This window comes from Ornithorhynchus anatinus, chromosome 5 (assembly GCF_004115215.2).
Source record: "Ornithorhynchus anatinus isolate Pmale09 chromosome 5, mOrnAna1.pri.v4, whole genome shotgun sequence".
In the NCBI taxonomy this organism is placed as follows: Eukaryota; Metazoa; Chordata; class Mammalia; order Monotremata; family Ornithorhynchidae; genus Ornithorhynchus; species Ornithorhynchus anatinus.
The window spans coordinates 83,307,582-83,331,426 of record NC_041732.1 but is presented as its reverse complement, the minus strand read 5'-3'; the positions used below and the strand labels follow the sequence as shown (position 1 = coordinate 83,331,426).

The 23,845-nt window shown below is 41.6% G+C and overlaps 1 long non-coding RNA gene across 1 annotated transcript in view; it reads right to left on the bottom strand.

Moving 5' to 3' along the window:
- The window catches only part of LOC114812275, a 122,212-nt gene that overhangs the window by 55,978 nt on the left and 42,389 nt on the right, over positions 1-23,845 (bottom strand). Inside the window, exon 2 of the long non-coding RNA XR_003759938.2 lies at positions 3,137-3,220. This is a non-coding gene — a long non-coding RNA (uncharacterized LOC114812275). The remainder of the gene's footprint in view (positions 1-3,136; positions 3,221-23,845) is intronic.

Below are 23,845 nucleotides of genomic sequence, written 5' to 3'. Positions count from 1 at the left end.
TGGCTGGTTTGTGACCCTCTCTGGTGAGAAAGTGTGGAGAAACACACTCACTCCTGCTCCATGGATTTGTGACTTCCTTTGTTCCAATTTCAACTCACATCTACCAAAGAGAGTCTTGCTGCCTGTCTAGGAGTAGACATGATGCTTGCTTTTAAGGACCTTACAGTCTAACCATTAAAGTCAAATTGGACTTTTAGTTCTGAATCTAAAACAATTTAAGTGCCTATCACACATATCTCCGCTGTATCCCCAATGCATTCCAATACCTACTTCCTTACCAATTCAAAATTAAGAAGAATCAGCATCTCTGTTGAATCTAAAAGAAATAATGACTGTTGACTTTTGTCTTCTAATATTTAGACATAAAATTAAACCCTACCTTTCTCCAGAAGTGTTCTACTGTGCAGCACTTGAGATTTGCTACATGGACAAGAAATCAACTGATAACTCACCCTGAGGATTCTGCCAAGACTATGAAATAATTTACTCCAGATTGAATGTCTGTGGGGCTGCAATAACTGAACTCTGAGTGACACTGGTGAGCAACACCGTCCCAGGAATCTATTGATCTGTTTTACAACCACATCTATGAATTTGGTTGTTTTGGAATTATGTCTTTTTTAAGGTATTAGCTAAACACTTACCATGTGCCGGGCACCTTACTAAACACTGGGGACACAAGATAATCAGGTGGATCACAGTACATGTTCATCGTGGGCACAGAACATGTCTGCTAATTCTGTTATATTGTACTCTCACAAGTGCTCAGAACAGTACTCTGCATAAGTAAATGCAGAATAAATACAAATGACTCACTAATTTATGGAGCTCAGAGTCTTCATCCCTGTTTTACAGATGAAGTAAATGAGGCACAGAGAAGTGAAATGACTTGTCCAAGATCACATAGCAGATAAGTGGTCCAAGCTGGGATTAGAACCCAGGTCCTTCTGACTCCCAGACTTACACTTCTTTAGGTTTGTTGAATTTTGCAGATAAAACTTTTTTTCATGACTATACCTTCAGAAGTTCTCATATGTTTGCAATGAAATATTAAAAGCCACTGTCATTCAACTTTTCCAATAGGAAATCCAGCATTATTGTAAATGATGAGTCTGGTTGGCCCTGGTATATAGAGAGCGGTGACTGTGAGAACATTGTGGGTAGGGATTGTTTCTATTTGTTGATGAATTGTACTTTCCAAGTGTTTAGTACCATGCTCTGTACATGGTAAGTGCTCAGTAAATACAATTGAATGAATCCCAAGATAAATTCTGTAGTCAACACTCATTCCTTTCTTCTTAAAGATGGTGATCATAGTGGCATCCTTGAAATCCTATGGCTGACTGGCATTTTCTCTCTGTACCATATGTTGAGCCTGTGAAAGTGACTAAGCTGCCCTTTCCATCTGTGCTTGTAGATATCAACTAGTGTCCCAAGCTCCTTGTGGGATAAAAATCAACTAGTGGCCAACCTCCTTGTGAGCAGGGAAAGTATCTACCAACTCTATTGCATTGGACTCTCACAAGAACTTAGTACAGTCTTTAGGGAGGCAAAGAAGTCTTCATTTGGGTTTTGGTCTACAAGATCTTATATCTCTCTTAGGCCTTGATATCCCTCAAATTTTCAGACATGTCCTTTCTCAGGCTTGTAAGGCTCATTATGGATTTACTGGAATATTATTTGTTGCTCTGTCAATAGATCTTTGATCTTGGAGTCATTCTCAAACAAGCCCTGGTGTTCTTCACCTGAAGAAAACACCAGGAAACTTCTACATTCTTAAAGCCCAGCTGAGAGAGATTATCTTGCAGTCAATCACTGGGCCTATTGGTAGGGTCAGATGAGATTTTTTGCCTCCAATATTACTGCCTTGATGTTGCCTCTCAGTTCTTTGGTTATTTCAATCAATGGTATTTACTGAGTACTAAATGTTTTCAGAGTACTGCATTTAGCTCTTGGGAAGTTAAGTAGATATATTTCCTGCCCATGAGAAACTTACATTTCTTTGCCCTCCAGGGAGTTAATATTCATCCGCCTGTGTCATGACTGCTGCATTGTAATATATTGTGATAAATTGCTTGGATGATAGACTGGAATGATGATCAGTCTAGCATTCTTCAGCATGCATGGCAGCAATACCTGGAACCTCTTTCAGGTCTTGCTGGTAGACAATAAAGTGATCAGCAGTAGGACAATTGTATTAGGTGGTCTTGTAGGAGTAGAAGAAGCAACCTGCTAGGGAGAGTGGCCTAGTAGATAGAGCATGGGTGTGGGAGTCAGAAAACATGGGTTCTAATCCCAGCCCTGCCACTTGTCTGTGCTACCGTGGGCAGGTCACTTCCCTTCTCTGTGCCTCAGTTGCTTCGTCTGTAAAATGGAGTTAAGAATGTGAGCCCCATGGGGTACAGGGACTGTTCATACCTGATTATCTTGTATCTACCCCTCACTTAGCACAATGCCTGGCACATAGTAAGCGATTGACAAATATCATAACATCAAAACAAAAAACCCTCAGAATCTTATTTATTCCATGATCTGGGAAAGCAGTGTCACTTCGTGGACAGAGCTAGAGCACTGGCCTGGGAGTCAGTGGGACCTGGGTTCTAATCCCAGCTCTGCCATTTGTCTGCTGCGTGACCTTGGGCAAATCACTTCACATCCCTGTGCCTCAGTTACCTCATCTGTAAAATGGGGATTAAGAGTGTTAGCCCTATGTGGGACAGGGACTGTATCCAACCTGATTAATTTGTATCTACTCCAGAGTTAGAATAGTGCTTGGCACATATTAAGTGCTTAACAAGTACCACAATTATTACTATGGATGTCATGGCTGGCATTTGGACCATACAATTCCAATCTTAGTGCAATGGAAATATAGCATCACCTTTTTTTTGTTTGAGATAGGAAACAAATGAATGAACCTAGGCTCCAAAGAGAAGGCAATGGATATTAAGAATCTTATCTATGGTACATCAAAATTACGAAGACTTGGACATCACTCCTAATCCTTGCCTGGAATACCAAATGAAAGAAACGGAGAGCCTGCTTGTATGATCTTAAGAATGTTTCCAAATCTGCTTCCTGCTGATTACAAAATGGAATATCCACTGGGGAAGGAAAGAGGAAGGCTTATGCTCACCATTTTAGAGCCACCATCTGGACCTCTTCATCATTCTGGGAACCCGCTTTTCACACCCAATCCTGTCTGGCCCTGGAACAGGTCCTGGGCATGAAGGAAGAAAAAAAAAAGAGGGAGAACCATGAGCATCAGGAGGAGGAGAAGGAAGCTGCAAAGCAGAGAGAAAGAGAAAATAAAGTGAGCTGGGTCTTGGTAAGAAGACCAAGTCATAATCAAACCCCAAAAGCGAATGATTCAGAAGAGCAGGACTCAGGACAGAGGTTAGCGTATATACCAACATGAGAGAAAAAGGCATGCAAGGAGCGAAAGGATGAAGATATAGGGAATTAAAGGAATAGGAAACATGACAAAACAGATTTGGGAGAGATTAGGAGAAGGAGGACATGGAGGAGGCGAGGGAAGAGGGGGAGGAGGGAGAGGAGGAGGAGAAGAATAAGGGGTAATTATTTATTATGTGAGGCCTAGTGGAAAAATATGGGATCTGGATGTTCAGCGACCTGGGCTCTAATTCCATCTCGGCCACATCCTTGTGGTGTGTACTTAGGCAAGTTACTTAACTTCTCTGAGCCTCATATTCCTCATCTGTAAATGGGGATTAAATGTCCATTGTCCCTTTTCCTTAGTCTGAGCCCCACATGGGACAGAGACTGTATTTAATTACATTGTACTGTGAAGCAGCATGGCCTAGGGAAAAGAACACGGGCCTGGGAGTCAGCGGATCTGGGTTCTAATCCTATCTCTGCCAGTGGTCTGCTGTGTGACCTTAGGCAATTCACTTCTCTGTGTCTCAGTTTCCTCATGTATAAAATGGGGATGCAATCCTACTCCCTCCTACTTAGATTATGAGCTCTATGTCGGGCGGGACTGTATCCAAACTGTCTCATATTCACCCCATCACTTAAAACAGTACTTGACACATAGGAAGTGCTTAACAAAGTATTATCATTATCATTGTTACTAATATTATCATCTGCCTCAGCACTTAGCACAGGGCTTGAAACAGCATAAGCACTTAAATACCATTCATTTGCTCATTATCATTCATTCGATCATATTTATTGAGCATTTACTGTGTGCAGAGCACTGTACTAAGTGCTTATTATTTATTCTTTAAAAGCCCCAGAGAAGTATCATCCTGGAAACCCCACCAGGGGGCTAAGCCTAGTGAAAGTTTGATCAGTTAAACACTTCTTTTAGTCCTGGCCTATGGACTAAAGTTATAGTTTGGACCTGAAATAAAAAAATTAAAGAAATTTCCCAAACCCTCTAGTTTATATTCTTTCTATTTTTCTACCCATAATGAATTGCTTAGAAGAATCTTAGAAATAACTTGAGTAACTTTTAATGAAACAGGTTGTAGGTTTGTGTTAGAACATTCAGCTCTAAAAGAAATCACATTCCAAGATACATATGCATATAGAGAGAGGGATCCATTTCCTCCCTGCCTTCCCTGGGAGTCTTCTGTTCTTTATTCTTTGAGGTATACTTTGAATCTGAAACTCCAGTTCTTACCAATGTCATGTTTTATCTCATTGCTTTCTTAATGATCACATTGCAGGTGGGGGATTCAATTTCTTGTTAGCCTTTGGTTCTAAAATGCCCTGCTGAGTACTATTGCCTTCTAATTATTTAAAGAATATCAATTAAAGCTTCATCTCCGTGTTTACCTCTGAGACTTCAGAGGAACCACCATTAGAATCCTTCCTGAAAGGCATTGGCCTGGTTCTCCAAATGAGTGGCAGGCCATTAAAAATGACCACAACAGCCTTGAGGGTTATTATTTTATAGGACAAGTTCCAGAGTTACATGAGGAAAGAAAGTGAATCAACAAAACGTGAGCCAACCAGTTGTTATTAGTTGTCCATGACTACAGTGCTGAATTGAATTGTCTAGGATACCTTCCCCAACTCTTTATGCCATGAGGAAACTTTAGGAGTAAACCATGATTCTTCTCTTCTGAGACTGATTTGGACTCTTTCTGTGGAAGGGCTAGGGTCTTCCTAGTTTTGAGTCAGTGAGTCCCTGACTCTCCCCTAGATGGGGTCTAGAGGTTTAGATGAATTTAAAAATAGCCACCCTAATCTCTTCCTCCTGAGACATTTGGCTTGGGCTTTGAAGATATTTATTAGTCCAATTAGAGACCTCCCCAGGGCATTAGGAAGAATGGTAACCTTTCCCAACGGGGACATCTGATCAGAAAGAACAGGGTAATTTCATTTCAGGCTTAATGGATTGGTTAGATGATTCAGTTGTCTGGTTAGCTACTACATTTCACTTGGGTACCTCTTGAACACTGAAGTCAAACATCAGTTTGCATCATTTATATGTCTAACATGTGCCTTGTCTGTTTTGTCTTAAATGCTAGCTTGTCTCCAGAGAATCTAACCATTCCCACCTTTTGTCTTTCTGTCTCTGCCTTCCTCTGTGTGTCTCACTGAACAGAGTTGAATGCAGAGTATCCTCCAATGATTCAAAGAGATCCAGAATTCAGAGCATCCTCCAGTAATCCAGGGAGATCCAGAATTCTCCCCACCTTCCAATATTTATTAAAAGCTCATCTCCTTTGATACATCTTCCCCAACTAAGCCTTCATTTCCACTTCCTTCCTCCTGCAATACCCTTTCATTTAGATTTGCACCCTTCATTCATCCCATTTTCAGCCCCATGTACTGATATACATTAAATTAATGTCTGTCTACTCTTCTAGACCATAAACTCATTGTGGGCAGAGAATATTTATACCAACTGTATTACATGGACTTTCCCAAGTCCTTAGTACAGTGCTATGCATTCAGTAAGTTGATGGATGGATTGACTGATTAATCCAGAATGATCCAGAAAGCAGAGCATTCTTCAGTGATCCAGAATACCTCACCAGTTATGCACCCCCTTTACCCAAGAGAGAGAATGATGCTGCTCAGTGGCAGAATCAAAGAGAAGGCCTCCTTGCTCTTCTCTCACATTTGCAGCACTGGAGAATGATAGTCATTCATTTGCTCATTCATTCACCCCTCTCATTCATTTTACTCATTCAATCTGTCATCAGATCCTGTCTGGTCTACTGTCACGACATTTGTAAATCTGTCCTTTCCTCTCCATCCAAACTTTTTCTATGCTGATTCAAGCACTTATCCTATCACACCTGTACTATTGCATCATCCTCCTCACTGACCTCCCTGCCTCTAGACTTTCACTAGTCCAAACCAATAGTAAAAGTATTCGCTAAGTGATTAACGTGTGCTGCAGAACACTCTGCAGCCTGCCTTGCATGGGCTTCACAGTCTAAAAACCCAGTCAATGTTTTCTTTAATCTCTCCTCATGTGTTTTTTTAAATGACATTTGGTTAGCACTTACTATATCCCAGGCACATACAAGCTAATCGGTCCATGTCCCACATGGGGTTTACAGTCTTAATCCCCATTTTACAGATGTAGCAACTGAGCCCAGAAAAGTTAAGTGACTTGCCAAAAATAACACAGCAGTCAAGCGGAGGAGATGGGATTAGAGCTCATGTCCTCCTGACTCCCAGGCCTGGGCTTTATAGCCTAGGCCAAACTGTGTATCTCTCACAAGTCACCTCTCCCCATCTGTATTGTTAGATCATGAGTCTTTCAAGAGTCGGGGACAGGATCTAAGTCCCAGTTGTGTATGAATAATAAAAATAATAATAATAATAGTGGCATTTGTTAAGCCTTAATTTGTGCGAGGCACTATACTAAGCACTGGGGTGGATAAAAGCAAATCAGGAGGGACACAGGCCCTGTCCCTCCTGGGGCTCACAATCTCAATCCCCATTTTACAGGTGAGGCAACTGGAGCACAAAGGAGTGAAGTGACTTGCCCAAGGTCACACAGCTGACAAGTGGCAGAGCCAGGATTAGAGTTCATGACCTTCTGACTCCCAGGCCCTTGCTCTATCCATAGCACATGCCACTTCTCTTTTCTTTCCCAGGACTCAATACAATGCCCTGAGCGTTATCATTATTATCATCAAGTGCCAAGTCATTTTCTATTCAAAATGACTCTACATTCTGAGCTCTTAATAAATAATTGCTCCTCCTATTATAATTGTAGATGCTGCACTTTCATTCAATCACATTTAATGGGACTTACTATGTGCAAAACACTATACCAAGCATTTGGAAGAGTACACTAATAATCAATAAACAGACACAACAGCATGGCATAGTGGATAAAACATGGGCCTGAGTCAGAACATCATGAACTCTAATCCCAGCTCCGCCACTTGTCTGCTGTATAGCCTTGGGCAAGTTACTTCACTTCTATGTGCCTCAGTTACCTCATCTGTAAAATGGGGATTGAGACTGTGAGCCCCATGTGGGTCAAGGACTGTGTCCAACCCAATTTGCTTGTATCGACCTCAGAACTTAGTACAATGCCTGGCACATAGTAAGTGCTTAACAAATACCGTGTTATTATTATTACACTACCTGTCCACAACAAGCTTACAGTCTACAGTAGAACTGGTAAATCTACAGGAGAAAGAATTATACCAGAAAGGAAGTCTTGCTTAGTTACCAATCCATTTTAGACAAAGCCAACCCTGCATCCCAGTAAAAACAAAACTGGAGAGAAACAAGACTGGGGACAAATATGCTGATATTATATCCTCCTGCCGGCCCTTCACTGGGCTCTGGGGTACGTCTTCATGAATAAAGATGGAGGAAACCACATTTGTAGCATAATAAGAAAAGGTAATTAGTGTCATCTATTCACCACGGTTAGAATTTGACTAGAGCAATTTGATTACTCTTATCACATTTTAAACTTCGAGTAAGTTTTCAACTCTGTAATCCAGTTAGTGCTGAAGTGTGGAGAATATAAGTCAGGTTCCCAGGATGATTGATGAATGCATGCCAAGAAGAGCAGGACTAGGAAAAAATACAGAAATCATAATACAGACACTGCCTGTTTATTCTAAAGTAAATCTCTTCTAAAGCAGGCTGAATCCTTTATCGAGGCTAATATAGTTGAGGTGTCCCATCCCGAAACAGGAGATGTTATAAGAGGAAAATGCCACAGAGGAAAAATTTAGAGAGTGATGAATCCTATTTAGATCCACCCCCTTCTTCCACACTGAGAATGGAAATGGATTACAAAGCACATCCTATCTGCTTCCCTTATCTGGGATTAATTTTAATATCTATCTTTCCCACTAGATTTTAAGGCCTTGAGGGCAGGGAATGAGTTTACCAACTCTATTGTATTTTACTGTCCCAGTAAGCATTCAATTAATCTCATTGATTGATTGTTTAATTCACCCCAAAGAGGAGGTATATCCTTTGATTCTGCTTCAGTCAATCAGTCAATCAGTCAATCATATAGTGCTTGGGAGAGTATAATACAACAGAGTTGTTTGACACATTCCCTGCCCACAACAAGCTCTTAGTCAAGAGGTCACAGTCCAAAAGCTAGAGAAGGAATTTTCAAAGCCAAAGCTAAGAGTACTCTCTTAGTTTCTGGCAAGGCCCTATGTGCAGAGCCCTACAATGGTTCTTGTGGACAAAACTAAGGCCCAGTGCAAAATCTCCTGAAAACCACTTGGTTTCCTCATTTGTAAAACCAAAAGGGCAAAGCCTCCACTAGCACCTGGGCAGATCATCTGATCCTAGTACCTCTTTCCCAAATGAATGCAAATAGGATCATCTGGAGCATCTGACATTGAAGGGCCCAAGAGATGACTCAGTCATTGCCTTACCTCACCAGGAGGTTGTCTCCAACATGGGGTCCAAGTCTCATATCTATCAATCTATGTCATTTATTGAGTGCTTACTATATACAGAGCACTGTACTAAACACTTTAGAGATGAAATCACAGAAACCTCCAATGGTTGCCCATACATTTTCGCATCAACAGACGCTCCTTTATGGCCACTTGTCTGTTGTGTGATCTTGGGCATATCATTTAATTGCTCTGTGCCTCAGTTAACTCATCTGTGAAATGGGGACTGTGAGCCCCATGTGGAGCAGGGACTGTGTGCAACCTGATTAACTTGTATCTACCGCAGTATTTAGAACAGCATCTGGCACATAAAAACTTAAATACCATAAACAAAAAAATCAGCTTAAAGGCAATCAACTCTCTCCCACGTATCTTACCTCAATGATCTATTACCAACCAATCCAGACACTGTTCCTTTAACGCAAACCTACACTTTGCACCTCAATCTCATCTATTCCCAAATTGACCCCTTGGCCATGTCCTCCTTTTATTCTGAAATTTCATTCATCTTCAAATAGTACAGACCATCGCTCTACCCACCTTCAAAATCCTCCTAAAATCACATCTCTCCCTAACAAATCACTGCTGCTACCTGCCCTCCTTTTGAATCATATATGAACTTGGCTGTGCAGTGAAGCACATTGATAGTCACACCAACCCCATACATTTATGTACATATGCTTCTACTCTATTATTTCCCCTATCTGTAATTCATTTTAACGTCTCTTGTCCATTCACTCAGTCATATTTATTGAGCCCTTACTGTGTGCAGAGCACTGTACTAAGCGTTTGGAAAGTACAGTTCTGCAACAGATAAAGACAATCCCTACCCAACAGCGGGCTCAGCTTCTTGAGGGTAGGGATTGTGTCTATCAAATATATTGTCCTTTCCAAATAATTTAATACAGTACTCAGCCCTAAGAACTCAAGAAATACAACTGAATGATTATAATTTATTGATATCTGTTCTCGCTACCCTCTTAGACACTGAACCCCATGTGAGATATGAGATCGTCTATCAATACCAAGCACATAGTAAGAGTAAAATACCTCACTTGTGATGAATAGGACCACAGTCATAATATTATTATCATTAATAATAATAACAATTAAAATCCTTATTTTACAGGTGATGATGATGATGGCATTTGTTTAGTATTTACTATGTGCCAAGCACTGTTCTAAGCTCTGAAGTAACTGAGGCCCAGATAAGTGAAATAACCTGCCCAAGATCACACAGGAGACAGGAAGCAGAGCCAGGATTAGAGCCCAGGTCCTTCTGACTCCTAAAACTACATAGTCATGTTGTTTTCTGACTCAGGTGGAAATGGGGTCAGAAATATCACCTTCATTTCTATTTCCACTGATGGAGAAGCTGAGAAAGAACTCTTGATGACAAACACGGGGCTGGGAGTCAGAAGGACCTAGGCTCTAATCCTGGCTCTGCCACTTCTCTGTTGTGTGAGTTTAGGCAAGGCAATTAACTTTTCTGTGCCTTGGTTGCCTCATCTATAAAATGGGGATTAAGACTGTGAGCCCCATGTGGGACAGCGACTGTGTCCAACTTGACTACCTTGTATTTACACCAGTGCTTAAAACAGTGCTTGGCACATAGCAAGTGCTTAACAAATCTCATAATTATTATTATCATTAAATACCATTATTAAACTTTTCTAAGGCACAGTTTATGTTGACCAACAGAGTCAAATGCCTTTGTAAAATCAACAACACAGTTTGAGGTTTTGATGTAGTTTGGACCCTGAACCTTCCTGAATCTTTTGTGCTGCAAATATTGTACCTGTTGTGCTGTGTCTAAGCACCAGGGTAAATGCAAGCTAATTAGGTTGGACACAGTCCATCTCCCACATGGGACTCAAGGTCTTAATCCCCATTTTGCAGATGAGGTAAGTGAAGCATGTAAAAGTGAAGTAACTTGCCCTAGGTCATAAGCAGACAAGTGGCAGAGCTGGGATTAAGACCCAGGTACTTCGACTCCAAGGCCTACGTTCTATCCACTAGGCCATGGTGCTTACCTGGGGTCTACCTTGGTGCTTAGTACAGTGTCTGGCACATAGTAAGCACTTAACAAATCCCACTTAAAGTAAGAGAAAAAGGAGGCCCCATGCCCTATGTTTGTCTCTATGAGCTTTTTCTTCACATAGTCTAGCTTTACTCAGAATCACTAACTTGACTAGGTCCACTCAGTTCACAAGCAATGAGAACCTTCCTTCTATAGGGATGAATGCTTCTCTCATCAAATAGTTTCTGGAATTTCCACGTTAGTGTGAGGCTTTTCTACTCATTAGTAACAACACAGATTCACCAAAGGAACATGCCAATAGTTAGATGTGTTGACTGAACAAAACCCCTCATTACTACACCATAAACCAATGTCCTTTCTCAGGACAGCTGAATGAAAGATTCAGAACAAAAAAGGTATGTGATGCATCTTCAAAATGGAATATATTAAACAGTGGCTTATAATGTCACTCTGCTAAGGAGGAGTATCATATTGGAAAAAAAAATTCAGGAAGAGAGCCAAGGAATTTATGTGAGGAAAGAAAATCAACTTGTATGAGTATCTTTTCTCCTGACACCATGTCTTCTTGGTTTCTAAAGATCTATGCTCAAACCAAGATCATGTATATTTCCCTAGTCAGAGCTCTCTGGATGGTGAACATCAATGATATTTGTTATGCACTTACTATGTGCTAGGCCCTGCACCAAACACTGGGATGGATACAAGCAAGTTGGGTTGGACACAGTCCCTGTCCTAGGTGGGGCTCACAGTCTCAAATTCCCATTTTACAGATGAGGTAACTGAGGCCCAGAGATGTGAAGTGACTTGCCCAAGGTCACATAGCAGACAAGTGTCAGGGCTGAGATTAGAACCCATAACTTTCTGACTTCCAGGCCCATGCTCTATCCTCTATGCCATGATGCTTCATTCATACAGTCATATTTATTGAGCACTTACATTAGGCAGAGCACTATATTAATCACTTTAGGAGAGTAGAATATAATGCTAAACAGATACATTCCCTGCCCATAGCAAACACTGTAGAGGGGGAGACAAACATTAATATAAATAAGTAAATTACATATATGAACATAAATGCTGTATGGCTGGGTGGGGGAGCGGGGATGAATATAGGGAGCAAGGCAGGGTGATGCAGAAGGGAGAGGGAGAAGAGAAAAGGAAGGCTAATCAGGGAAGACTTCTTGATCTTGGCAATTAAGTTCAAAATTCTTTGATTTTCATCATGTCTCATTCTTACATGCTATTCTTTAAATTAAATGCAAGGTACTGTGTACAATTTAATCAAATCAACGGTATTTATTGAGTACTTGCTGGGCAAAACACTGTATTAAGAACATCGTTAGAGAATGAATAGCTTTATAGTTGTATTCTCTTAAAATCGGCATACCAAGTCTTCAAAATATTGTTTCATAAACAGGGTTTTCCCTATTTTATTGTGAATGATTTAGGCACAAGTAAGTTTAGATGAGATGGGAGAAGAGAGTTCTTCCAGTCAAGGAACATAAAAAGTCAATGTAAGCTTGCAGCAATATGCCAGAAGGATTTTATTCTATCAATAATGTGATCCAGATTATACTGATGCGTTTATACCAGCAGTATTTCCTGTTGCTGCCACCAGCTGGCTATTAATAGAATAAGTGGAAAGTACCTCAAATTAACCCATATTAATAATAGGAAGAGAAGTAGCATGGGTGGAAAGAGCCTGGGCTTGGGAGTCAGAGGTCGTGGGTTCTAATCCTAGCTCCGCCATTTGTCAGCTGTGTGGCTTTGGGCAAGTCACTTGACTTCTCTGTGCTTCATTTACCTCTTTGTAAAATGCGGATGAAGACTGTGAGCCCCAAGTGGAACAACCTGACTACCCTGTATCTACCCCAGCGCTTAGAACAGTGCTCTGCACACAGTAAGCGCTTAACACATACCAACATTTTTATCATTACTAACTTCTCTGTGCCTTAGTTACCTCATCTGTAAAATGGGGATTAAGACTGTGAGCCCACATGGGACAACCTTATCACCTTGTATCCCTCCCCCAGTGCTTAGAACAATGCTTTGCACATAGTAAGTGCTTAACAAATGCCATCATTAACAGGAAGTAACAACAGAAATGACAGACATTTAGAGAAGCAGCGTGGCTCAGTGGAAAGAGCACGGGCTTTGGAGTCGGCTCATGAGTTCGAATCCCAGCTCTGCCACTTGTCGGCTGTGTGACTGTGGGCAAGTCACTTAACTTCTCTGTGCCTCAGTTCCCTCATCTGTAAAATGGGGATTAAGACTGTGAGCCCCACGTGGGACAACCTGATTCCCCTATGTCTACCCCAGCGCTTAGAACAGTGCTCGGCACATAGTAAGCGCTTAACAAATACCAACATTATTATTACATTATTAGACATTCTACCTTAAGTTTAAACAGTTTACTTTTTTCTTTCCTTTTTTTTTTCAATTTCCACTCAACTACTGACCCATTATGCCTAGGATTTTTTTATATTGCAGATTCTCACATCAGTCATTGAGAGCCTCACATTGTGTGCACAGAGAAGGATACATGTAATCTCTCCTAGTGCTAGTGAGCATTTTGAAAATGTTTCAAAGAGAAGATTTATTCCTAACAATAGAAAAGATAGAAAATTTGGTACTAAAAGAGAAAAGAGAAGCAAAGGGAACATACAGTGATAAATTATACCTTCAAATAATACGCTTTTTAAACCAAGTGAAATGTCTTTACGGTGGATGAAAGAGTGAGAGGTAAAGATAGGAAAACAGGGAGAGAAAAAGAAAAATGTTAATGGATACTAACTTTTGACCAGGGAGTACCTTAGGCTTTTTTTTTTAATTGTACTTTTTAAGTGCTTACCATATGCCAAACACTGTACTAAGCACTGAGACAGATATTCATGATGGACACAGTTCCCTTCTTATATGGGGTTCACAGGAAGTAGGATTTAATCCCCAAGAAGCGGCATGGCTCAGTGGAATGAACACAGGCTTGGGAGTCAGAGGTCATGGGTTCGAATTCCAGCTCTGCCACTTGTCAGCTCTGTGACTATGGGTAAGTCACTTCACTTCTCTGTGCCTCAGTTCCCTCATCTGTAAAATGGGGATTGACTGTGAGCCTCACGTGGGACAACCTGTTTACCCTGTATCTACCCCAGCGCTTAGAACAGTGCTCTGCACATAGTAACCGCTTAACAAATACCAACATTATTATTATTTTACAGATGAAGAAACTGAGGCACAGAGAAATGAAGTGACTTTCCCAAAGTCAAACACCAGACAAGTAGCAATGCCAGGATTAGAACTCAGAGACTCAGACTCTCAGGCCCATGCTGTTTCCACTAGGGCATTCTGCTTCTCTCATAAACCCAATAACTGACAGGCTATTGACTCCCGCTCAGGCAAGACCTTTCCTTGCTTCATTTTCCAACCCTCCCCACCATTCCCCACAACTACATCAATCTTAGATTCCCCAAAGACTCCAGGCCTTGCAGCACCCTCCACTGGTCTGAAGAACTTTTCTTTCATATACACATTCCAGACAGAATGGAAACACTTTGGCCACGCAGCAAAGCACAGGTGGAAAATAATCATATGAATTCAATTTCTTTGAGCCTCATATCCCAGCCAGTAATCTCCATTCTCATAAAGAGCAATAATAACAATAATAATAAATAATAATTGCTAAGCATTGTGGTAGATACAAGATAATGAGGTTGGAGGACCCAATCTCTGCCACACATGGGGCTCACAATCTAAGTCCGCGGGAGAAATGGTATCTTCTCTACATTTTACATATGAAGAAAAGCTCGTTGTGAAAAGGGGATGTGTCTGTTTATTGTTATTAATAATAATAATAATAATAGTATTTGTTAAGTGCTTACTATGTGCTAGGAACTGTTCTAAGTACTGGGGTAGATACAAGATAATTGGGTTGTATTGTACTCTCCCAAGCAAAGTAAGTGCTCAATAAACATGACAATGAATGAGTCCCAGAGATGGTAACCAACTTGTCCAAGTCACACAGCAGGCAAGTGATGTATTCAGAATTGTGCTTCCTGTTTTCTAACTCTCATTCCTGTGGCTTTTCCATTAGGCCACACTGCAGATTTTTGCCGGGGGGGGGGGGGCTCTCCTTATTGCAACAGTGGGATTTTCCCGCTTTTTCGTACAGCCAAAACTCAGCTTACAACCAAATACTCATTTTTCTTAAGTTTCATGCAGGATTACCAAGGAGATGGGAGACAAATGTTCCGATCCCAGTCTTTTAGCCTTAACATTCCAAACTTCAAAGTGAAAATCAGCCAAGCAACAGTATTCGTAAGTGCTTACTCTTTGCAGAGCACTGAGGGAGTTCAACAGAGTATTTTTTTAATAGTATTTTTTAAGCACTTACTATGTACCACGTATTGTTTTACACACTGGGGTAGATACAAACTAATCGGCTTGGACACAGTCCAGTATTAATCTCTATTGTGCAGTTGAGGTAACGAAGGCACAGAGAAGTGAAGTGACTTGCCCAAGGTCACACAGAGGACAGGTGGAGGAACCAGGTTTAGAACCCAGGTCCTTTTTACTCCCAGGCCTCTGCTCCCTGCTCTCAAGGAGTCTACAATCTAGTGGTGGAAATAGAGATTAAAATAAATTACAGGTATGGAGAAGTTTATAGATATGCAAATGAGTGCTAGCGGGTGGAGGAGGAGTAAGTAATAATGTTGGTATTTGTTAAGCACTTACTATGTGCCGAGCACTGTTCTAAGCACTGGGGTAGACACAGGGGAATCAGGTTGTCCCACGTGGGGCTCACAGTCTTCATCCCCATTTTACAGATGAGGGAACTGAGGCACCGAGAAGTGAAGTGACTTGCCCACAGTCACACAGCTGGCAAGTGGCCGACCCGGAATTCGAACCCATGACCTCTGACTCTAAAGTCGATTAAGTAATCGACTATTTTGATGACATGGACATGCCGAATTGGCATTAAGGAAGGGAGGGAGGAGGGGAATGTGATCAATCTGTTAAGGTTTTTTAACTTCTCCAAGCATTAGGTTTTTTTTCCATATGTAAAATGGGGAAAGGATACCTGTTCTTCATATTTAAACTGTGGGTCCTTTTGGGGATTGGGACTGTGATTTCAGAACGGCTTTGAAGCTAAGGAGAGCAGTGATCTGCTTTATGTGAATGGGGAGGGAGTTGCAGGCTGAAGGGAGAGCTTGAGAACGATGTCAGCAACAAAAGAGATGAGAACGAGATACTCAAGTTTATGTTGAGCAAGGATATAGGCCAGTTCTTATTTTAGTCTGGACTTCAGAAAGGTGGCTCAGCTCTGTGCAAGTTGTTGTTAAATGAATGTATACTACTGTTAAAATAATGTACCCATGCATCACACATCCACTTGGAAAAATTCACCATGAACCTTAAAACAGACATCAAAAGAGTTTAACGTTTCAACATTTCTTCCTAAACCTTGGTGTTTCCACTGAAGCTGTTTCCTGGGGAGCCTTGTGCTAAACCACCTGGCTGCTAGCTGTCATCATTAACAGAGCTAACACCCCCAAAGGGCTATCTCTCCTGCAGCATCTTTTCATTCATTTCTAATCTGGGCAGTCTCGTTTCCAGGTTCTTTTTGGAGAATTGACAAAGGAGGAAATATTGTAATTTGTAAAAATGTCAGAGGAAAAATATCCCCATCTTTCCTCCATCCTCAAAGATGGCAAAATTGTACTAATCCCCAGGCATCACTCATGCCAAGAGCCTGAAATAGCCTTTGGGGCTTCCTGGGCAGGAAAAGAAAGGCAACCAAACCAAGCTGGAGCAGCATGGCCACTCTTTCCACCTTCAAAACCTTATTGAAGGCACATCTCCTCCAAGAGACCTTCCCTGACTAAGCCCTCATTTCCTTTTCTCCCACTGCCTTCAGCATCACCCTTACATGCTCACTTTATTCACTCCCCTCCCCACTTAGCCCCACAGCATTTATGATTTATGTACAGCTCCATAATTCATTTATTTATATTATTGTCTGTCTCCACCTCTACCTTTAGCTCATTGTGGACAGGGAATATGCCTGTTATATTGTACTCTTTCTAACACTTAGTACAGTGTTCTGCACACAGTAAATACTGAATAAATGCAATTGATGGAATGATGGAACTATAACTCCTGTGGGGTTTTTTTTTTTTAATGTCATTTAAGTGCTTACTATGTACCAAGCATTGTACTAAGTGCTGGGGTAGATACAAGCAAATCAGGTTAGATCCAGTCCATGACCCACATGGGGCTCACCGTCTCAATCCCCATTTTACAGATAAGATCACTGAGGCAAAGAGAAGTGAAGTGATTTGCCCAAGGTCACACAGCAGACAAGTGGCAGAGCTGGGATTAGAACCCATGTCCTTCTGACTCCCAGGTCCAAGCTCTATCTACTAGGCAACATTACTCTTTATCATACTCTCTATTGATTCACAGGCAAGGGAAGCAGAAGACTAGCAATGGAGTTCAAGTTGGCCGGTCCTAAATGTTACTGGAACAAAAAGCTAATTCCTTAGAAGACCACTAGGAGATGGGATTTTTGAGAACATGGAAAGCCATACTATTTGGCTAACTCTATGAAAAACATTCAGACCCTGTGGGGTTGATATTTGGAGTGGACATTTTGCCCATATCCTACCTCTCGCCTGGAACACCCTCCCTCCTCAAATCCAACAGACAATTACTCACCCTCCCTTAATAATAATAATAATGTTGGTATTTGTTAAGCACTTACTATGTGCCGAGCTCTGTTCTAAGCGCTGGGGTAGACAGAAGGGAATCAGGTTGTCCCACGTGGGGCTCACAGTCCTAATCCCCATTTTACAGATGAGGTAACTGAGGCACCGAGAAGTTAAGTGACTTGCCCAAAGTCGCACAGCTGACAAGTGGCCGAGCCGGAATTCGAACCCATGACCTCTGACTCCAAAGCCCATGCTCTTTCCACTGAGCCACACTGCTTCTCCCTTCAAAGTCTTATTGAAGGCACATCTCCTCCAAGAGGCCTTCCCTGCCTAAACTCTCTTTTCCTCTTCTCCCTCTCCTTTCCGCTTCACTCTGACTTCCTCCCTTCATTCTCCCCACCTCCCAGCCTCACAGCACTTATGTACATATCTGTAATTTATTCATTTATATTAACGTATGTCTCCACCTCTAGATTGATTCTATTTATTGCTATTGTTTTTGTCTGTCTCCCCCGATTAGACTGTAAGCCCATTAAAGGGCAGGGACTGTCTCTATCTGTTACCGATTTGTACATTCCAAGCGCTTAATACAGTGCTCTGCACATAGTAAGCACTCAATAAATGCTGTTGAATGAATGAATGATTGTAAGTTCATAGGGGCAGATAATGTGTCCCTTCATTCTTATATTTTCCTCTCCCAAGTGCTTAATGCAGTGCTCTGCACACAGTAAGTGCTTGGAGGGGAAACAGACATCAATAAGTAAACAGACATCAATATAAATAAAATTATAGATATATACATATAGACATAAATGCTGTGGGGTGGGGAGAGTTGGGAAGAGCAGAGGGAGTGAGTCAGGGTGACGTGGAAGGGAGTGGGAGATGAGGACAAGTGGGGCTTAGTCTGGGAAGGCGTCTTGGAGGAGATGCACCTTCAGTAGGACTTTGAAGGTGGGAAGAGTGATTGTCTAGCCAGATTTGAGGAGGGAGGGTGTTCCAGGCCAGTAGGATGTGGTTCCAGGGGTCATCCATGAGACAGGCGAGATCAAGGCACAGTGAGAAGGTTACCCCAGAGGAGTGGAGTGTGAGGGGTTGGGTTGTAGAAGGAGGGAAGGGAGGTGAGGTAGCAGCGGGCAAGGTGATGGAGAATGTTAAAGCCAATAGTGAGGAGCTGTTTGAAATGGAGATGGATGGGCAATGGCTGAAGATTTTTGAGGATGGGGGTGATGTGCCATGAATGATCTGTAGAAAGGTAATCCAGGAAGCAGAGTGAAGTATGGACTGGAGTGGGGAGAGGCAGTGTTGGACACAGTCCATGTACTTCATGGGGCTCAGAGCCTTAATCCCCATTTTACAAATGAAGTAATTGAGGCACAGAGAAGTGAAGTGACTTGCCAAAGGTCACACAGCAGACAAGTGGAGAAGTCAAGATTAGAACCCAGTTGTGTTGTACTTTCTCAAATGATTAGTACAGTGCTCTGCACACTGTGAACACAGCTAGGCATAGGGGAAAGAACACAGGTCTGGGATTCATATGACCTGGGTTCTAATCCCAGCTCTGCCACCTGTCTGCTCTGTTACCCTGGACAAGTCACTTCACTTCTCTGGGCCTCAGGTTACCTCATTAGTAAAAGTGGGGATTAAGACTGTGAGCCCAAGCGGGACAGGGACTGTGTCCAACCTAATTTGCTTGTATCCACCCCAGCACTTATTACAGTGCCTAGCACATAGTAATCTCTTAAAGGAGCGTGGCTCAGTGGAAAGAGCACGGGCTTTGGAGTCAGAGGTCATGGGTTTGAATTCCGGCTCTGCCACTTGTCAGCTGTGTGACTGTGGGCAAGTCACTTCACTTCTCTGTGCCTCAGATACCTCATCTGTAATACGGGGATGAAGACTGTGAGCCCCACGTGGGACAACCTGATTCCCCTGTGTCTACCCCAGCGCTTAGAACAGTGCTCTGCACATAGTAAGCGCTTAACAAATGCCACATTATTATTATTATTAATACCTCAATTATTGTTATTTTTGTTATTAACCTAATCAGGCCCCATTGCCCCCAGCTTTGATCAAGGCAGGGAGCAGGGGGAGTGTAAAGATCTCAATCAACCATCTGAGTGTACAGAATAAGATAATGTCACATTCTTTGAAACTTGTCTTCCCTATTTTCTTTAAAACATTTATTCTATCCTTCCCATTTCCTTGTGTTCTCTGAGTTTGACGTTTTCAGCTGCTTGGGTATTTGACTGTAATCCATTTTCCTCACATAAACTGCTCAGTGGAGCTGTGTTGACTAAACTGTAAACTCATCATCTAGACTGTAAACTAGTTATGGGCAGGAAGTGTGCCTGCTAATACTGTCATATTATACACTCTCAAATACTCAGTAGTGTTCTGCACAGAGTAAGTGCTCAGTGAATACCACTGATTGATTGATAGGAGAGGAAAACCAGTCAGAGCTACAACCAAAATAATATGTATGTGTTGGAACAAATATCCCAAGAAGAAGCTGAAATGAGGAAGTGGACTTCAGGTGGGTCATAGAAGGTGATTCAGGAAGTCTTCCTGGAGAGGAAAGTTTAAGGATGCTTTTGCATCGAATCTGTGCCCTTCTACACATGACAGAATTAATGTGAAATGATTTTCAGAAAAATTCAAGAACTAGTAGATTGGGTCTTCCCATACTCCTCCACTTGCAGACGAGGAACTTCACCAATACTCTGATCAAAAACCTCCCTGAAAGGGAGAAGACCAAGAAAAATAATTTCAAGCTTGAACTTTTTCCGGTTAAGGGTCTCCAGCTAAGAATTGCAATTAATGAAGGAGAAGTAGCATGGCCCAGTGGAAAGTGCACAGTCCTGCGAGTCAGAGGATCTGGGTCCTAAACCCAGTTCTGTAAAATGCTTACTTTGTGACCCTGAGCAAGTTGCTTAACTTCTCTGTGCTTCAGTTTTTCTGTTTTCCCTCCTGCTTAGATTGTAAACAGAGCAGGATGACCCTCAGTCGGACGCTCTTAAGACGATGGCTTTGGCTAAAAACAACCTTAAAGACAGTGGTTTGAACTTTAAAGAAGGTTCTGAAAGTTTTGAAATGACTAATATAAATGTAAACACTTACCACGCTGATGAGGGATGCTAGGTGTATTACCATGTGCTTAATGGAATAATAAATCATCAACATTCTCTATGCCATCTTTTTAAGGGCCAACTATCCAAACAAATAATTTGATGCAATGAAACGTCATCAACTCCGTGGCTAGTTAAGTTGTGGAACAAGGTTTAAATAAAGGATCATTAGTCTTGGCCCCCTGGCAAACTGCCAGTTTGTCCTTCTACCATTACCAAACATGCAGTCTTCGCATATTAAGGGCTCCGTTCTTTAATAAGATTTGCAGGTTGCAAACGTCTAGTTATGAATTCATGAGCTAGAAATGAGCGCTCATAAAAGTTACTGGTCCCTCAGCTCATCTATACTGTGAAGTTACAAACAAAGATACTAGCAGATGGCATTTCCTCCAGTGCTTAACCCTGTGCTTCCTGTTTTTGCTCAAGCTGGAGACCTCTGCGTTTTCGCTTATGTACTCCAAGAAATCATTTCATCCCTACCAATATGGGCAGGAATTTTGAAGGGAGTTCCCCTTTGCTTTTCCAAGTGCTTCTATTTCTGTTGGTTCTCACCAGATTACAAGCTCCTTGAAGGAAGGGCTTATGTTTATCAACACCAAAAAAAGCACTGGAAGTCAGAGGCCCTGATTTCAATTTGTGCTCAGCCAATTGCTTGCTGTGTGACCTTGGACAAGTCACTTAACTTCTCTCTGCTTCAGTTTCCTCTACCACAAAATGGGGATGAAATACCTGTTCTACCTCCTATTTAGACCGTAAACTCCATGCAGGATAGGGACTGTGTCCAATCTAATCAGCTCGGAACTGCCCCAGTGTGTTTAGAACAGTGTTTGAAACATACTTAAGTGCTTATTATGTGCTTACTCTACCATAAAAAAAAATTACTGTATTCTTCCAGGTACTTATCACAGTGTTTTGCATGCAGCAAACACGCAATGAATTTCACCAATTGATTCCCCTACATCCTCCCGACTTTCCCCATTTCTGCTAATTTCCTACACCCACTATTGTTAGTGTAATTTAATGACAAGTGTGTGGGGTTGGAAGGTAAGATAATTCCTCCTCAGAGGGCCAACAGAGAAACAGCATAGTCCAGTAGAAAGAGAGCAGGTAGGGGACCCAGGTTCTAATCCTAGTTTTCCCACTTTTTTTATAGTATTTGTTAAGCAGAAGCAGTGTGGCTCAGTGGAAAGAGCACGGGCTTGGGAGTCAGAGGTCATGAGTTCGAATCCCAGATCTGCCACTTGTCAGTTGTGTGACTGTGGGCAAGTCACTTCACTTCTCTGGGCCTCAGTTACCTCATCTGTAAAAGGGGATTAAGACTGTGAGGCTCACGTGGGACAACCTGATTACCCTGTATCTACCCCAGCACTTAGAACAGTGCTTTGCACATAGTAAGCGCTTAATAAATACCAACATTATTATTATTATTATATTCCAGGTACTAGTTTACTGTTCTAAATGAAAGGGTAGATATGAAGTAAATAGGTTGGACTTAGTTCATGTCCCACATGAGGCTCACAGTCTTAAACTTCATTTCACAGATAACAGACACTGAGAAGTTAAGTGACTTGCTTAAGGTCACATAGCAGACAAATGCTTTATCCCACTTGCCTAGTGTGTGGCCTTGAGCAAGTCATTTAACTTCTCTGTGCCTTGCTTTTCTTAACCGTAAATGGGGATTAAATAGCTGTTCTTTTTTCTTTTTAAAAAAATGATTTATGTCATGCTCATATACGGGTCAAGCACTGTTCTAAGCTCTAGATACAAGTTAATCATGTCAGACACAGTCTTTCCCACAATGGACTCACAGTAGGAGGGAGAAGGAGTATTAAATCACTATTTTGCAGTCATGGAAATTGAGGCACAGAGAAGGGAAATGATTTGCCCAAGTTAACACAATAGATATGTGGCAGAACTGGAATTAGAACCCAGATCTTCTGACTCCCAGGCCCATGCTCTTTCCCCTAGGCCATACTGCTTCTTCTTCCCCCTTGACAGACTCATGTGGAACAGGGTCTGTGTTTGATTGGCACATAATGCACATGGACCCTAGTTCTTGCTGTAAGTACTTAAATACCAGGGTTATCATTGACATTTGCTTGTTTTGAAAGTTAAAGAAGATTAAATATGTACTTTTTCCAATTTGACTGGGATGTAGCCTGGCTCTGTCCCTTCTGTTTTGCAGACACTCCCCAAAGGAGAGACTTCTAGAAGCAGCCAAAAGAGAAGCGTCTCCACCCTCTCTTGCACAGTAAAACCTGCTTATTGAAAAATAATTCCTGGGTGCGTAGTATGGTAAGATGCTCTTGGGAAAGGGCCTGCAATAGAAGTTAAAGCCCATGAGGGGATGACAATCTAATGGGGAAAAGAGTAGACCAAAATTACAAATATACACTAGATTCAAGAGTAAGGAGAACACAGATACAAAATATTTTTTAAAAATTAGAAAATTAAATAACCAGATTTTACATGAGTACCATAAAGGTTGATGGGTTGACACGACCAGAAAAGCAGGAGATTCATCACAGAATGAACTAGTTGGGAAATGCACTAGGGGAAAGAGCATGGGCCGGGAGTCAGAGGAATTGAGTTCCAATTCCCACTCTGCCGATTGCTTGCTGTGTGACCTTAGGCAAATAACTTAACTTCTCTGTGTCTCAGTTTCTAAAACTGTAAAATTGGAGTTAAATCTTACTCCCTCTTAGACTGTGAGCCCCATGTGAAACAGGGACTGTATTCACCCTGATTAATTTGTATCTACCCCAGAGCTTAGAATAATGCTTGACACAGTAAGCACTAAAATAAGCACTAAAATACACTTAAAAAGAATTCATTCATTCCATTGTGTTTATTGAGCCTTTACTGTGTGCAGAGCACTGTACTAAGCACTTGGGAGAGTACATACAGCAATAAACAGACATTCCCTGCCAATAACGAGCTTAATAACATTGGTAAACAATATTAATACTCAATATTTTAAAGTTTGTAGATAGGATTGTAATCTTCATTGTAAATTTCTCAAGGATAGGGATTGTTTCTACTACATTGCCTATGAACTTGTATCTGCACCCTTTAAGCATCTGATATTAACTGCACCCC